This window comes from Homalodisca vitripennis, chromosome 4 (genome assembly GCF_021130785.1).
Source record: "Homalodisca vitripennis isolate AUS2020 chromosome 4, UT_GWSS_2.1, whole genome shotgun sequence".
Classification (NCBI taxonomy): domain Eukaryota; kingdom Metazoa; phylum Arthropoda; class Insecta; order Hemiptera; family Cicadellidae; genus Homalodisca; species Homalodisca vitripennis.
The window spans coordinates 158,162,448-158,180,035 of record NC_060210.1 but is presented as its reverse complement, the minus strand read 5'-3'; the positions used below and the strand labels follow the sequence as shown (position 1 = coordinate 158,180,035).

General features: G+C 33.4%; 1 protein-coding gene across 3 annotated transcripts in view; it reads right to left on the bottom strand.

Annotated features, from left to right (window-relative positions):
* LOC124360407 (hormone receptor 4-like) overlaps window positions 1-17,588 on the bottom strand; it is a 121,512-nt gene that overhangs the window by 53,433 nt on the left and 50,491 nt on the right. For 2 of the 3 annotated variants that reach the window (XM_046814011.1, XM_046814013.1), the window contains exon 1: window positions 10,775-10,990. The exons of the other annotated variant lie outside the window; for it this stretch is intronic. The gene's annotated coding sequence lies outside the window, so the exon portion shown is untranslated. Of the gene's footprint in view, window positions 1-10,774; window positions 10,991-17,588 lie in introns of those variants that run through there. 3 annotated transcript variants of the gene reach the window in all.

The window sequence follows — 17,588 nt, the reverse complement described above, 5'->3', positions numbered from 1 at the left end:
GGAACTGGATTTATTTTATTCCATAGAGTTGACACATTAACTCGGTCCAACATTTCGCAGATTGATTCACAGAATATAAGAGCAACATTTAATGTAAAGTGCACATTTGGTTTAACTGTATATACAAAAAAGCTTTATTTTCATATCAAATTGAGATACGACATTGTAATGAATAAGCGAATTTTAATCCAATATAGTACAAAATTATACATTAATCCTAATAATTCATGTAATTCTTGTAAAATGCAATTCTTTAAAACTGTTAACGAAATAACAGTATGACATATCGAATTAAAAATATTTAGGTTTTTATTAGCTGTTTTATTTATTAATGCTACTTACCTTTGTATTGTGTTAAGGATAACATAGTTTTCTTAAAATAGTATATATTTTTTATAAATGGCCTTGTTATCAAAAGGCCTATTAAAAGTAATTGAAAAATATAACACGAAAGAACTCTCTATCAATAACTCAACGGTCTGTGAGATCTTACCTGACGCGACTGTGCGAGAACTGAGGAATTTTCCTGACTATAAATGGAATCAGAATTACTTAAATACCGTGACCAATCAATCAATCAATTATAACGGTGCCAAAAGAATCTGCGAGCACAAGCCTGTAAAATCTATTGACTCCTCAGTCAGAAGCCAAACTGCGAACGATCGTTGTGGTAAAAGTTGACAAACAAAGTTAACGTTAAACCTAGAATCCATCAATTTGCCTGCAGGATAGGGGGCCGAGGCTGAGCTGCTGACACCGGTCAACCTTCAGCGAGACATCTGCTGCGTCTTCCTGCTCCCGTTCTCTCGCCTCAGCCACCATTTCAAATACCATTTCAGTTTTTGTCAACTCCCAAGGTCTACGCTTTTCTAGGAAAAATGATAAATCTTAGGATCTTAGGATGCTCTACGCTGTCCTAATGATTCAGTGGCGCAACTATCGGGGGATGAAAGGGGTAAACCCCCTAATTGCTAAAAAATACAAAAATGGTATAACATTAATCTAACTGGTTTAAATACAGCTGTTTTACTGTGCATTACACGTATCTAATTGTTTATATTTAGATTATTCCATAACCTCCAGTGTGATGTACTTCAAACGGATTCTACTTCCCTCCAAAGCCAAGTCTTGTTACGCCACCGTTATGATTCAATTTCCTGTCTTTATAGTTGTTATTGAACTGCAGTGTAAATCTCATAGTTAGGGGAGCACTCATGAAAAAGACCATTTGAAACTTAGAATACTTTGTTTTATTAATTTAAATAGTTTTTGTATTATTTAATTTCCTGACCTAAGTTTTACCGGAAACAGGAATCATCGGATCGTTCGAACGGACGATTGGCTCCCAGAGGCGCGTGATGCAACGCACAATGACCGGTCAGCCTTCAGGTTCAAGATCATTCCTGGTAGTGCCACTTCTCTGATTGCCGCACTTTCATAGTTTCTTGGAGTAATAAATACCCTGTTATTAGTATTTTACTCCTTCCATCCTTGATATTTAACTAATTGCAATGTAGCGTAGGAGGGAGATTCACAGTAACACGTATTCAGGATATGTTGACCACGCCGAGTCCACAGTCTGTGGATTACACCATGTACGTGTTGACTGTGCACGCTGCTCTCTGTGTACGCGTGTCCGTACCCGTACAGCCTATCGCTCAGTAGATTGTCATCATGACGGTTTGTCATTAAAACATATTTCAGCTATGGCTTTAATGATTTAATAGTCGGCTCTAAGACTGGCGAATCTTGACCTTGTGTTTGGTGTTGTAAATACCAGAACTCCAGGACTAATGCTCTGGTGGACCGGCTTCCGTTGTTACTTTGGCAGCAGTAGGGGTTTACCAGAGCAGCCTATCTACTTTGTACATTGTTCGGGTTTCCCCGAGAACATTTTTATGCTGTGGTTTTTTACGATTAAAAAGTCGGATATTTCCTAGACTAGCAACTTGAATGACCTTGAGTTTAGTGACGAAACAGCATTGCGAGCGATTGTTTTTCTGTGGTATTGGGAATTTCACTCCCGGACGATGAACGCTCTGGTAAAAGCCGGCTTCTGCTCTTATACATCGCAAGATATTAGTTAGAACACAAACTCCTCTTTCAAGACAATTGAAGGTTCAAACAGCATTGCTAGTGACTGTTTTTGTGGTATTGGCAATTTTACTTCAGGAAGATGAACGCTCTGGTAAGATCTTTTTAATGATTACGGAATATTTTTTCTTACGGTGTTAAATCGGAAAATTCTCCAATTGCTTCATATTTGTGGGTTTTGGATTAGTAATTTCTAAAAATATAAATGGTAATTACAGTATAAAATATGCCAAAGTGAGTGCTTGATAATAAATGCCATAATTCTTATAAATAAAATCATTAAAATAGATATAATGTTAGAAGACAAAGAACTATCTACGACGATGGTAAATGAAGAAACAAGCACACATTTTTACAGGTGTTTGATAAAAGCACTTTTACCCGCACTGAAGGATACAAGTCAACACATCCAGCAGCAATTGTATCCACAAGTTGTGCAAAACGTATATTAGTGGTCTAGTCTACATCTCACACTATTGAAGCGACAGAGTACCCACCTATAGTGATGCAAGGAATTACAGAAATTGTTGAACTGCACGGTAATAGTTTTTCGTTGGGCACTTAAATAAATAAAACGATTCGTGAATACTTAGATTTAACTAGAGAAAGTCGGTGTATTTTAATGATTTTAAAATAAGAAATCAAGTTCAAAATATATAGAGGGTCTGATATCAAATCTTACTTCAGTTTTCAAGATTAAATTATTTTGTGTTCTACTGGACGGATTTTCTTCTTGTGTTGTTTTTATTGTAAACGATATATTAATAAATATTTAAAAATTACGTCCATTTTATTAGATGCAATACTGAAGTAGCCTAATGCTAGAATATTGATATGTACTTTTTTATGTGAATTTCAATAGATTTATTTATTTCTGTGCAAGTGATTATAACAATGGCAAAAGATTACTACTATTAACCCTCTGGTCACCCACACAATATTACTGTTTAGTAAATGTGCATTGCGAGGTTGAACGGATCACCATTCTATTTGTAGATTTTCAAGTAACACTCGGAACCACAAACATTCTCGGAAAGAGGAGTCGTGTAGCAGAAACAACGTTCTGGGCTACCGTAATGTATATGTAACAGAACAGAGAGGAGGAGCTAGACTAGAGGCACCGCTAACACAAGGTCCTGTGATTCACCAGTGGAGGTCACCAGTCAGTTCCTGGTTGTGTCGAGCTCCTCACCTCTTCCAGCTTCTGCTTTCCTGATCAAGGAACAACGGTCTTGTCGTTTTAAGGAAAATACACACTGCCGAGATGAGTTCGTCGAAACGAGAGCGTTGTTCCGACAAACCCCGGTCACGCAGCGTATATTTAGTCGTCGCGTCACCACAATATCTGAGACCGTTGTTCCGACAAACCTCTGTAACGCAAGGTATGTTGTAGTAACTGCGTTGCCACAATATCTGAGAGCGTAAATTCGTCAAACCTCCATCACGCAGGGTACTTGTAGTCATCGCGTTGCCACAGTATCTGAGAGCGTTGTTCCGACAAACCCCTATCGCGCAGAGTGTGCTGTAGTCGTCGCGTTGCCACAGTATCTGAGAGCGTTGTTCCGACAAACCCCTATCGCGCAGAGTGTGCTGTAGTCGTCGCGTTGCCACAGTATCTGAGAGCGTTGTTCCGACAAACCCCTATCGCGCAGAGTGTGCTGTAGTCGTCGCGTTGCCACAGTATCTGAGAGCGTTGTTCCGACAAACCCCTATCGCGCAGAGTGTGCTGTAGTCGTCGCGTTGCCACAGTATCTGAGAGCGTTGTTCCGACAAACCCCTATCGCGCAGAGTGTGCTGTAGTCGTCGCGTTGCCACAGTATCTGAGAGCGTTGTTCCGACAAACCCCTATCGCGCAGAGTGTGCTGTAGTCGTCGCGTTGCCACAGTATCTGAGAGCGTTGTTCCGACAAACCCCTATCGCGCAGAGTGTGCTGTAGTCGTCGCATTGCCACAATATCTGAGGGTGTAAATTCGACAAATCCCCATCACGCAGGGTATGTTGTAGTAGTTGCGTCACCACAATATGTGATCTCTGTTTGTACGTTGAACACACCGTACTTCTTTCCTATTACATAATTTCATATGGCTATTTTGACTTATGTCAATGTTTGATACCTACATTATTGGGTATATAATTACAATATATTTCTAATTAATAAGTCCTCTTTTAATTTTATCTCTTGATATATTGACTGTTGGAGACGCACCTCACAGTCAAAGGTGAAAGGTAGTCACCCCGAATATCCTAAAGGAGTTGCACGAGTAGTGACGCTGTGAATTTTGTGGTGAAAAGATCAAAACTGATTGTTTAATCAATATTTACCTCGTAAGTAAGAAACATACACAACCATTTTCGAAATGATGACACTGTGCAAAAATGCATTTCTTCTTTAAATTTAATTGTTTAAAAAATGTAAACGTTTGTCATTTTTATTATTTTTTTTAACTACCCCTATTATAAGATTCACAGTAAGAAATATTGTGTGGTGTGTAACTAATGAAGTTGACAATTTACTGACTTCACTCAGTGAAGAGACTCGACTAAGGAAGAGATTGTTTGTATATGATGTTTACAACTGTAATGTTTACTCTTAGCTATACAGAAAATTAAAATATTAACAAGGTTAATAGATGTTTTTCCCCAGAAAATTAAAATACCTAGTTTTATTTGAAAGGGATAAATGAGTACATATACTGTCGACCACAACACATTGTGACACAAAGTTGGCATATAGCTAACACGTATCGATCTCTGTCGACCTTATAGATCGGTGACATCAACTTCAGACTTCTCGTGACGTATCCAAACAACGTGTTGCATAACCACAGGAATTTATTTATAATTATTTTAATGCACCAATTCTTAGATTTTACATTTGGAAAATTGATATTGAGGAACAGAAGCACCAATTAATCTAGCTTATTTATACATGTATGAGTTGTTACTTGTTATATATACGATGCGGTTAGCGGTATCCCCAGCCTTGTATCACGTGACCAGAACTCTGTGTGTTGTTTGTGAGTGTGGACAAACTCATTTGAATTCCGACTCCAGTGGATTAAGCTAAAAAAACTTATATAAAATATAAACTACCACAGGAAAAGTTTTGGAACATTTGGTACTAAAAGTAATAATCAGTAGCTATGATATGCCTGAAGAGTCTACAAGAAAGTTTTATTAAATTTTATTTCATATTATTATTATTTTTTACAAAGTTTTAATTATAATTGAGTATACATATTAAACATGTACTGTTTAACGGCGGCACCAGAATAATTGCTACTAGTGAAAAACGTCAAAAAAATTGTATAAACTAAACTCCTTACTGAGTAAAAGATAGAAAAAAATGTTTACTATCAGCTACAACATAATGAACGTAATCAATGAAACTAAAACATTTTAATACAAATAATAATATACTAATAAGTAATACCTTTTCATGTATCCGTTGCGAAATTAAAATCCGATTCAGTTATCGAAAGTGGAATGAGACTATTAACCTAAGTTTGAGGGGTGAAGTAATGAGAATATGGAAAACTACTGTAACAAAATGTACTTTAATGTATTTTAATGTACTTTAACAAAACACACAACACTGAATTAACTAGGTTTTGTATTAAACCGATAGCATTGGATGAAATGCGTAGATGAAAATTAATTTTAATGAAAACAAAAACATCCTTGGGGCTGCTCCGAACATCAACATTCGGCTACCGATATCCCCCCCCCCCTGTTTAGGAGTAATTTTCGCCCAGATGTGGAGACGGGAGCGAACCGATCTCCATTCATTACATAATTGTTACAGATCGCAAAATTGTTTGGAGATATTTCCCCACCAAAAGTGCCCGAGTTATTGCCTTGTCGGAGGTCAAGGTCCTAGAAAAGACGAATTATAGATGTAGGGGTTCGACAAATCAGAGATCAGAACATATTTTCTGCCTTTGTATCTGATCACATAAATGGTATAGAATAGGACGCAAAAATTCCAGATGAGATCCATGCTTCAGATCCATTTACACAAAGACGTGGGTACTGATCACGGGAATCAGTAATTTATTTCAATTGCCATAACCGAATTTTAAGAATATAAATAATAATAATAAAATATTTTGTTAAAAAATCTGGTAGTAACAAAACTGTTGCAGTATTGATAATTCTCGTAGGTGTAATGGAAATATTATTAACAGAGTTACTGTATAAGACAAGAAGGGAACTACAAAATGTGCAGTTGTAGTGAACTACAACATTAAAAAATACTGAACAAACAGCTTGAATTCTATACGTTCTTTAAACACATATTGTTTGTAATCGTGAATTCAGATAAAACTCTGAATGTTGCATACTATTGTTAGAACTTTCAATAAAAGATACTTTTCGCTAAAAAAGTCAACGTTTTCAATGTGGAATACATATTTTAATATTTAGACTGAAGTCGCTGGGCATGTATCTAGTCTTATGCCAGACTTTGACGAACTGTAAACAACTCTCTTAGCTCTCTCATACTGACTTGCTTGGTATATTATGAAAAGTACTAAAAATATTATGAATAGCCTATGTTAAATATACCATCACATTATGAAAGAAATTAATTTACCATTGCATCAGCATAGAGACAATTCGCAAACCATGAAGGATAAGAAAAAAGCAATGTGCAAACAGCACTGCAAATGCTATATAATAATTTATATATCAAAGTTTTAGCGGGACAATCATGCGCAAGCTTACCTGGAGATATATATTTAGGCGAACTGATAAACTCCTTGGAGTTGGTTACTAATGAAGTAAATCAATAAATGAACTTCTAATACTATACATTTGAAATAACAATTAAAAGGTGTCGTCAGTTTATCAAGTATTGATGACGAATGACGAAGTGTTTTGTTTTAAGGTCGAGACAATGTGAGAGCATCTGGAAACGCGTATTGACAAAGTGTCATTCGTAAACAACGCAAGAATTACAAAGGCTGTGAGTTGAATAAAGAAACTGACGTAGAGTTGCGCACAAGTATGAAGCAGTTAGTGCGCATGCGCAACCGGGACATAACACTTCTGTATTCTCAACTGTTCAATATGTACTAGTGGTTCTAAATTCTGTATTCTCTCAAGCTGTACATCGTCTACAGACAGAACTATCGGTCGGAATTGTCACAATGATTGTTAAGATCTACGGCTATTCAAGGAAAAATTTCATTAACAAGCGCAAACGTGGAAGTAGAGCGTATATTTTCAACTTAATGTTTAAAATGGTGATAAAATGGAGATAATATATATCTCTGGTAAAGATCTATCAGCAAGAATCCCTGTCCACTGTCTGTTATTCTTCCCCTTGCGCACATTTTCAGTGCCTTTGTTCATTTTAAGATCTAGATTTAGATAGTAGACATATAAATGAGTTTTAATGTTATTTATCAGTACAGTATTTTTTTATTATAACAATTTTTTACAGGTTACGGAACTATGATTAAGGTACGTTGAAAAACAGAAAAATATCATATTGCACAATGTTATGTAAGTACTAATCATAAACAGGCTTTACAGTCTTCCCAACAGTTTTAATCAACCCAACGGCTATTTGTCAAAATTAATAGAATAATAATAAATTTGGAGAGATTAAGAAATAGCCACAAATCTTTACAATTCGGTTTATATATTATTTAAAATTTTCTCTCGTTTTGTTAGTTTTATAAAATTGTAATTTACGTGTTGCAATGTGTATGTATCATCATGGCTACAGAGCGTCAGCAATTCTGCACGGGCCTTTTACAAAAATTGTAATCCTCTTCCTTGTAATTGACAGGATTGTAATCCTTGTAATCCTGTTGTAATCCTCTTCTACAACAGAATTATATTGCCGATGCAATTTTAGTATACCGATCTAATTAACCACTTTCAGCATGGATTGTAACCAAAAACTGTTAACCAAAAAAATTTGAGGATAGTTTGTGAACACGGTTTTTGACTCTAAAGGGGGGAGCCTGAGACAACAATGTTTTTACAAAATATCACGGATGTCCTGTTGATCCGTGATTGTAAAGGCCCGGAAAGGACCAGAAACCAAACAAAGACGGAGATCAGTAGTTCTTGGACATAAGCAATCATAGAGTTAGATTCTGTACCCCGGCATTGCTTGCTTGGTACAGGGGGATGATACTGAGAGTAGGATGTGTTAACGGTGGACGCTTTCATATAGAGGCTTTCAAGAGCCAGGAACTCTAGTGCCGGGAGCCATAGAACGGCCAGGTTGTATGCAATGCGTTAGAATTCTACTTTAATGTTCTAGTCTGTCAGTGAGCCATAAGTTCTCGCCTGCGTAGGTTGTAAAATATAGACTTCTTGTTAAAGAGTCATAACGTATAGGAACTAAAAATAAGGTGGAAAATATTAGTTTGCTAAAAGGTAAGGTTTATACGGACCTAGGATAAATAACATCCTAGACAAAAATATTAATATTGGCTATTTTAGTTATAATCTTGCAAAATACGTGGTTTTATGTAAATTTTCAAGGACAAGTCCTTCCAAAGAACACGTGGTAAACAATAACTGGCGGTGACAACAACAAGTAAGGTAAACAGAGATACACCGTCTTTGATACGCTCATAACTCATTATCATGAGATCTCAGTAATTATTTATTTATTTTATTAGCATTTACATTGCGTTTACTTAACAATGATGTTCATTGTTCAGTAAACAAATGTCTGTTGCATTACAACAGCATGTTACCTGCAGTTAATTTAAGTTGTATACATAATATATTAACTCCAAACACGCCAATTAAAGCTATTTAAAGCTAATAACAACTAATCTGCTTTTAGTAACCACACAATTATATTCGGCCCCAGTGTGACATCAGATAGTGATATCAGTGAGTTTCAGATACTTTGGAGATGTTATAAAACAGTCCGTGGACCACACTACCACGGGGTTCTCTACAGCGGTTCACTGCTTACAGGGTTTTAAGTTAAATAAATTGTAATATTTTATTTGTTCATTTAATTATAAACTATGATTATACAGAATTTTATAAATAATTGGCACATGTTACATTTAAGTATATAATTATTTGATTCGAAGAAAAAGGTATTTCATAAATGAAATGTATTAAACTGCATACATAAAAGACGTAATTTGAAATATATTTGCATTTGCAATTATTTTCTGAATTACAATATAACATTTAGTCTCAGAAAGTCTGCTCTATAACACAATTTGTTAAGTGCAAAAACGAAAAGGATAAGAAGATTACCTAAAGGTTGGTGATGGCGTTAAAATGTGAAAAGCAAAACGATCAAAACTTTCTGCCTAATACAAGAAACAAAATTGCACAAAATAATTTATTTTGTGTCGTTGATGAATTGTACATTTTTATAACTAATTGAAAATTAAGTTTCTATTGAAGGGTAGGTAAATAATAACGGAAACGGTTAGTTAGAACTAGCTAAAACTAATTACTGGTTGGTTACGTTTAAAAACTTGTTAACTGATAATAAATGATAGTAAATCATATAGTAAATTAAAGTGACTTTGTTGTATTTATGACATGTGACAACATTAAGTTTTTTAAATGTTATGTTTGATAACCAACATATACTTTAGATTGAATTCTTTAACATATTGTAAAACAAAACCGAATCTAAATTAAGTGAAATTTGTTTGTCTGACATTGTTCATTTTTTCAGGAATGGTGATTAATTAATACAGACTACGTCAATTTAAAATAAAATAATACTGGAAATTTACTGCTTTAAATAATTAGCAGCAGTTCTAATATAACATTTTATGTCCGTAAATGTTTCTAATAAAATATCCCTGTCACATGCTAAGTTTGTCTAAGACATCCAACTTAGATAATCAGTTGTTTTAACATCTTTTTAGAAAAATCATCAATCCTTTCTGGATTGTTTTAGTTTATATTAATTATTTTAGAAGAAGCGAACACTCTAGATCATATCATTCGTATTCAATGTACATCTCGACTATTTCAATAATATTTTCAATAATTCTTTTTGCACAGACAAATCTTTGAAATACATTTCAAATTAAATAAGGACAGCCCAAATTTCTTTTGACATGTGAAATATACAAAGTATTAACATAAATGAAATACTCTACAGAAACATTCTAAATTAGTAAACATTTTATAAACGTATTTTCCACAAAGTAGAAAATATGTTTAATGAAGAATATTTTTGAATGGTTTTTATGAAAAAGCTGTCTTAGTTGACTTCTAAACTATAATAACAGAATATAATTAGTTTTACCGGAATATTAGGACATAATCAGTTGAGGAATATTTTAACATCTCGCTTGATTACGGAGTATTTTAGGATTTATTTCAAGCGTGTTTCCGGTACTACGCACTCTCAGAGTATCCTTGAGTCACAACTGCGCAGAACTTAGTGAGAAGACATGCGCGACTTCAGTTTGGGACATTTTGATTAGATGAGAGGGCGGTGAACTGTTCAAAAAGTTATTTTTGGAAAGAAGTAAGTTTATAATTACGTCTAACATCGAAATTCGAGTGTTTGACTTGTGCTGTGATTGTTGATAGTTAATTATTACACAAAAAACTGTATTTCTAGGTAAGTTACTGTATTATAGGCTATAGCTTGTAGCCAAATGTCACAGGGGTTTTAGGGTAAAAAAATGGTCGCAAGGAGGAACTCTGCGAGTAGACTTACTTGTGGCGATGATGAGGCGGGACCATGGTTAGCACATCACCATACATGTATACACAGTGCGATACGATAACACAGACACAGACACTATCACGTCCACCTGGTGCCAAAGTAGGGCAGCCACTGAGCGCTGCAGTTACCACTTTCTCCTCACCAACACTTCCTGGCCGAGTCGGGCCGGGGGACGGGGTTATACAACGTTCATGGTCAGCCTACCCTTCCACCTCCAGGCGGTGAGCATACCACAAATCTGTATACTGTACTGTACTGCTGTACATAAACGTGCTGCTCTCCACTTTGGATCCATTTCTGATTCCACAATTTAGAATTACATCTTTAGCATTGTTATAAAAGTGTCGGTTTGCTTAGTAAGGACGAAAACAGTCTCTAGCACAATCGAGGAAAAGTTTTTGATAAATTCAAGTAGAATCTTGGTATACTGATAATAAAAATACCAACACAACCTTTTTGGAAAAAGCGTTAGTTGTAAAAATTTCTTGAACTTTGGTGCGAACAACAAAGTCTATTTTTACAATTGTGAGCAAATCCGTTTGATTTTCTCATTTTATCTCTCATCCTTTCATCACCTTTTATCCCGATAATTGACTAGCACAATTTGGAACTGACCAAAATAATACAGATTTGAAGCTTGCGAGGTACATACATTACAATTAAACTACAGTGGGTCGCTTATAAGAATGATTCTTCGAACTCACATATGTTCAATATAAGGTATCGAAAATAAAGAACATTGCTAATCACTTTATAGACGATATGGAGAATTTTGATTGTTTGATTGACATACGCATTATCTGAACATACTGAATATGGTGGTGAGCCAAGAGAAGAGACCGTCAAGCACGGATATGCTATACTTGTTTATACCGGAAACGTTCCTTGATCACAAGAAACTTGAGATTTACGATATTAATTTTCCCAGCCATCTGTGAAGTGCCATCCAGGAAAGCCTAGGCTCACGCGATAGAATTGTTCTCATTCAGCTCTTGGACAGGAAGTGTGTAGTAGAAGTATAATCGTTTTACTTTTACATGGTATCAGAAGTTACTGATTATTATTTCAATGGTCATAAAAACAATCGCAGTTAAAACTCTGTAGAGTACCAGGATTCAAAAACCTTTAATACTCTCGGAAAATGAAGGAATACCAACTTCTGAAAATAGAGTTTTGACCTCTGTTCGGAAGCTAAACAACTACAAGAGAACATAATTGTGAAACTAAATTTGACAATTGTGCCAAAAATGGTTTTGAAACCATTAACATTTTTATTAGACAGTCTACAAAAAAGTATAAAAAATAATATTCTGCAATTACCTTTAAAGTTCTTTTATGACTACTTCCTTCAACGAAAATGTAATACACAAACAAAATGTATTTATCAGTGTTTTACAAGATGAAGAATCTAATCTAATATATGAAATAATCTTACTCAAATATTTATTTTGGTAATTTAAAAGATGATATAGTTCGACATAGACTTGATAGTCTGAAACATGAAACATCTATAGAAAAAAGTTGAAATGTGTGTGTGTTTTCAAGAGCAAACATTGAAACAGTTGTACATATTTACATTTTAACAGTCATTAATGAATAAAATATAACATTTAAGGATAGTTTGGAATTTACAAAAATCTGACAATACAATTTATACAAAAGAAACTTTTACTTGTAGAAGCTAATGTAATAGGCCCTCGTGACTAAGACAGACCTCTTCTTACAATATCATTTGTTGGATTTTACAACTTAACTACTTTAAAATACAATTTAAGAAAAACTGTTTTTATTTTCCTATTATATATCATTTGATTTTGTGGCACGATATCTCATTCAAAGAATTATATTGTCAGATTGTACTAGTCATAGTCGAGTGGTATCTTCAACTATGAAACTTGATGGACACTTAAAAAAATGGTGTTTGTTGATAATTTAAAATCAATTTTAGTGAAGAGATTTGGATACTGCACATAAAATATGCTAAATTTAAGTAAGGTATTTCATTAATCGTTTATTCGCTAAATACCCGTAAGTTATTGGACTAATGACGAAAGATTTCTTTAAACTCCAATGAAAATAAGATTTTCTCAGGATCATCAAAGAACTTTTATTATGATGGACCTGTTTGATATTTGATGCGTCTAACCTGTATGAATACCTCGCATTCCTCTTGTGAACTTCGGCAGTTCAGAGAGTAATGCCAAGAAGTATTTAAACACTACATGATTTGTTTTGTTTCAAATTAAATGACTTGTTTCTTCCACTTATAATTCTTTTTCGCCAAATCCACACCAAGTTTAAAAAATACAAACAAGATTTAGGTTAATCGTCAGAATTCCAAAAAGAAGAAAAGATTAGGATTTCACAGCAGACACTCGAAACAGAATGATAAAATAAAATATCTATTAAGTAAACACTGGTAACGACGTAAACAGAATTTGTCCAATATAGTTTGGTGGCCTTTTACAAGACGCGTTTATCTTATTGCAATACATAAATTGACATGGTAATATTTTCTAATTTGTAATGAGACAATAAGGATTTAACCAAATTTAACATTCATTCGTACTACGAAATTGTTAGTCTCTCTAAATGTCAAATGGCTAAACAAAATGTTCTTAAAGGTGAACGATAAAATTGGTAGTAAAACAAACGCTTCAAAACAAACGATCGACAACATTTAATCAAATTAACTTTAAAAAATAAATCTTTTTCAATCTGAAAATTTTAAATTCAATGTAGCATCCAAACATAAAGATTATATTTCTTTCAAGGTGGCGAAAGGAACGTTTAAATCAACATGTGAAACAACCGTAATCAACATCATGTGAAATAAACAGAAATTATTTAGCACTAAAATATTTACTTACTGTTATTGTAGGTTTCCCGAGAGACGTACAATAAACCCCTCATCATAACTAGTTAAGACACTCATTAAGACACTAGTTTTAGTTCAGTTATCGGCAAAGAACCTGTGTTCTTACTTAATGTAAAATAAATCACTCGTCATGCTGATCACGACACTAGTTGCGATTATAGTTCAGTTAGTTCAGTTCAATAGCAAAGAACCTGTGTTCTTACATAATGTAAAATAAATCACTCGTCATGCTGATCACGACACTAGTTGCGATTATAGTTCAGTTAGTTCAGTTCAATAGCAAAGAACCTGTGTTCTTACATAATGTAAAATAAATCACTCGTCATGCTGATCACGACACTAGTTGCGGTTATAGTTCAGTTAGTTCAGTTCAATAGCAAAGAACCTGTGTTCTTACATAATGTAAAATAAATCACTCGTCATGCTGATCACGACACTAGGTGCGATTATAGTTCAGTTATAATAGCAAAGAACCTGTGTTCTTACATAATGTAAAATAAATCACTCGTCATGCTGATCACGACACTAGGTGCGATTATAGTTCAGTTATAATAGCAAAGAACCTGTGTTCTTACATAATGTAAAATAAATCACTCGTCATGCTGATCACGACACTAGGTGCGATTATAGTTCAGTTATAATAGCAAAGAACCTGTGTTCTTACATAATGTAAAATAAATCACTCGTCATGCTGATCACGACACTAGGTGCGATTATAGTTCAGTTATAATAGCAAAGAACCTGTGTTCTTACATAATGTAAAATAAATCACTCATCACACTGATCAGGACACTAGAAGCGATTGTAGTTCAGTTATAACCGCAAAGAACCTGTGTTTTTACATAATGTAAAATAAATCACGCATCATACTGATCAGGACACTAGATTTAGTTCAGTTATAACCGGAAAGAACCTGTGTTCTTACATTATGTAAAATAAATCACTCATCATACTGATTAGGACACTAGATTTAGTTCAATTATAACCACAAAGTCCTGTGTTCTTACACAATGTTCTTGCACTAAAAGTACACTTACTGTTACTGTAGGTGTCACGAGAAATCAGCTGTAGCGTGGGAAAATATTTCCCGGTCTATACGGGAAAGTAGTAACATTATATACGGCTATTAACTTAACTGTTTCCTGAACATAAAACATAAGAGGGAAGGAAACTTACGAAGTTAACCGTATTTCCGGCTTTCTATCAGTTAATGGATCGATACAGAATAGTCAGCTTTGAGAACGTTAACAAAGTGGGTTAATCATATTGTTTGTTGGTATAAGATATATATATATATATATATATATATATATATATATATATATATATATATATCCACTTGAAATTAATAGAGCCCACGAATTAAAATAGCAATAAAAACCTAAGAAATAAAATATTAGGAAACGCAAATGGAACATTAAGTTTCCTAAATGTAGCATCCATGTTTCCAAATGTAGCATTCATGTAAAGATTAGAATGAATATTGGTATGCTTTAAATACAAAATGAATTATATTTGTATTAATTTCAAGACGTTTTCAATGAATCCAAGTCAAAGCTTACTGCACTTTAAAGAAGTTAAAACTTATAGAAATTGAAAATTATTAAAAGATTAGGATTGGTTATAATTTGTTAGTTAAAACTAAACTATGTATAATATCAACCATTCTCAATATGGAATATTCCATTACATAAGTAATGCAGTAAATACTGAATCTAATTACATTTGAAATATAAATAAGAGCTGCAGGATAATGTAAAAATGTAAGGCTGCTAAAGAAGTTTTAATACTTGATATTATTTAATGGCATGTGTCAATAAAAATCGTATGAATTTTGCTTCCTATAAACATAACACCATTAAAAGATTTCAGTCAGATTTAAAAAAGAATTTAATGTGGTACAAGTAGCCTAAGTTTTTAAAAATTGTTAGAATATTGTAACATCTCGTTTGTAGAGAAATGTTGTTATTATTACACACAACAGTGCAATTAGGATGTTTATTACACCATTATCCTATAGGGTTTTTATCTTTATAAGTGTAAAATGAAATATCCATTAAAAATATACCCTGAAATCATTGTCACCCCATCTCACAGAGACATTGAGATGTTGAGTAATCATTGCTCTGTGATTTGTCAAAATTGGCATTCAAATATAAGTGTAGGTGACAAATAAATAATTGTACATGTACAGGTAAATGTAACCTAACAAATATAATTTCACACTTACAAGACTTTTGCTAAAAGCACACCCCACCTCCAATATGCACTATACAACTACAAAAACATTGAAAAGATATGTTTTTGATGGTTGCCCATGATTTGATGTTAATGCAAGAAAATTCTTCTATTTCATGCAAACATATTATAAACATCCGATTGCAATCTAAAAATATGAGTGAATATTTAGCAAATACATTTGTATGCAATACTTAAATATAGTATAAATAAAACAAGGTAAAACATATTCAAAGCTGATTTTACATTTTTTGAATTATATACAATATAAATATAATATTTGACTACTAAATATTCTATTTATAATTGTGAGTTTTTGCGAAACACTATAACAAACACGAAGAATTACACCCCGATACATAAAAATCTGTAGGACCGTCTATATAAGATTTGGTTGAAGACGGCCGGTGCACCGTCGTAAATGGTTTTTTAATACACAACATTACTGGATTAATTTATTTATAGACAAAACTAAAGCAATTGTTGATTGCTGAACCCCATTACAATGGCATAATCTGGGGATGAAATGGCAATTATTGAAGCATCAGTAGTTACGTTTACATTTAAAGATATTTGCACGTTACTTTTATTATTATTTGTTATAAGACAAAAAAAGGACATTTTAAAAATTGCAATTCAAATGAGGATTTTTAAATCACCATTACATGAGGTGTCAAAGGTTTATTGAACAACAATGAAAGCGCCTCTATGAAAAATGTAGTAGAATTATGGCTTATAATAAAGAAATATATAAAGACGAACGAATAACCTCTTTTTAAGAATATTAAAAATACGTTGCAAGTATACTGTATTATTAAAAAACCAAATTAATTGGATACATAAAGAATTTAAAGAAGTATTTTACATCTTATGTAACAATAACAAATTCTAATAGATCATCTTAAAGTGGCTATGTGTAGATGGTAAATGTAGAGAAGGTCTTGTAGGTCTTGTAGAGAAGGTAAATGTAGAATACATGGAGTCTTTAACGTCGCTTAGTGAAAAATAAAATTAACTTTATGCGAATAGAACATTTAATAATATTCTGTATAAGAATATAATACCTGTAGATTCAATTAATAAAAGTAACGAGTTTTACACTTTTGACAGAAGTAGGCTTCTCTGATCTGTGATATATATTCAAATACAATATAATTAAATCGTAAAAAGTAAGGGCTCTGTGGTGTAATGGTAGCACATTCACCCGGCAAGTGAGAGATCCGAGTTCGAGTTCCGGCGGAGCAAGTACTTTTTGTGATTCAATGTTTATTGAAATTATATATATATATATATATATATATATATATATATATATATATATATATATATATATACAAACACACAAACACTTAATATATGAATGTTTGTGTGTTTGTCCTTTATGGAATGGTGGCGCTGCAAAATATAAGTTTTCAAAGCGCCTGCACATTATAAACTGCAATTACGTGTGTAATGGAACTTAAAGCTTGACTGTTATACCGCTTTATAATAAAATACATGTACGTGTAATAATGGCTATATAATAAGCATACACAGATTTTCTTGATCGTGACAACAAGGCAAACTCTACATCGGTGTTAGAAATATAATGCACTTGAATAAATACATGGCCAAGGCTTACGTAAAGCGTGCGAAGCCGCGGGAAACAGCTAGTATATTTATATAATATATATATATATATATATATAT